This window comes from Panthera leo, chromosome D1 (genome assembly GCF_018350215.1).
Source record: "Panthera leo isolate Ple1 chromosome D1, P.leo_Ple1_pat1.1, whole genome shotgun sequence".
NCBI lineage: Eukaryota > Metazoa > Chordata > Mammalia > Carnivora > Felidae > Panthera > Panthera leo.
In genome coordinates this window covers 62,574,274-62,574,935 of record NC_056688.1, presented here as the reverse complement: position 1 = coordinate 62,574,935, position 662 = coordinate 62,574,274, and positions in this window count along the sequence as shown.

The window sequence follows — 662 nt, the reverse complement described above, 5'->3', positions numbered from 1 at the left end:
TACCTTGAACCATTGAGAAAAAAATCTTTGCACATAAAGTCTCTCATTTAATTTTTACAAAATGTATATGAAGCTGGTTCTCTCATTATATCCATTTTTTTTCTGACAAAAATTTTATACTTCTACTAAGTGAGGACATTACATTTTCTCACACTTGTCATACTCTGGTTTGGTAGTATGTTCACTGTTCTTGTTCCCCAAAGCAATTTTTAGGATTTTCCCCCTGGAAAAACAGACTAGCAAACAAGCATGGACTGGTGCTTTTGCTGTTCATGTCATTCATACAGATCATTCTCTACCACTCTTTGGTACTGGTGTCTCTCCTTGTTGCTCTTCTTCATTAAATGATGACTAAGTTAATGTCTTCCCTATTTTTGGCCTCCCATTACCCTGGTGTGAGACTTCAGGAATCGTGCGAATGACCCATTGAACACTCTGTTTTCATATTCTTGATTTCTTTCTTCCAAATATCCCTACCTCATTTGCCCATTTTCACAACATATCCTTGAACCTCTCTGGAGATCACTGAGTCTCTAACACATCTCCTAGCATCTGTGCTTTACCTCTTCCTATACGTATTCCTAAGCATGATACTGAGATTCTGATCGTGTCTCAATAAATAATGACACATTTGTGTCATCCTGATCTTCTATGTTCCTGGA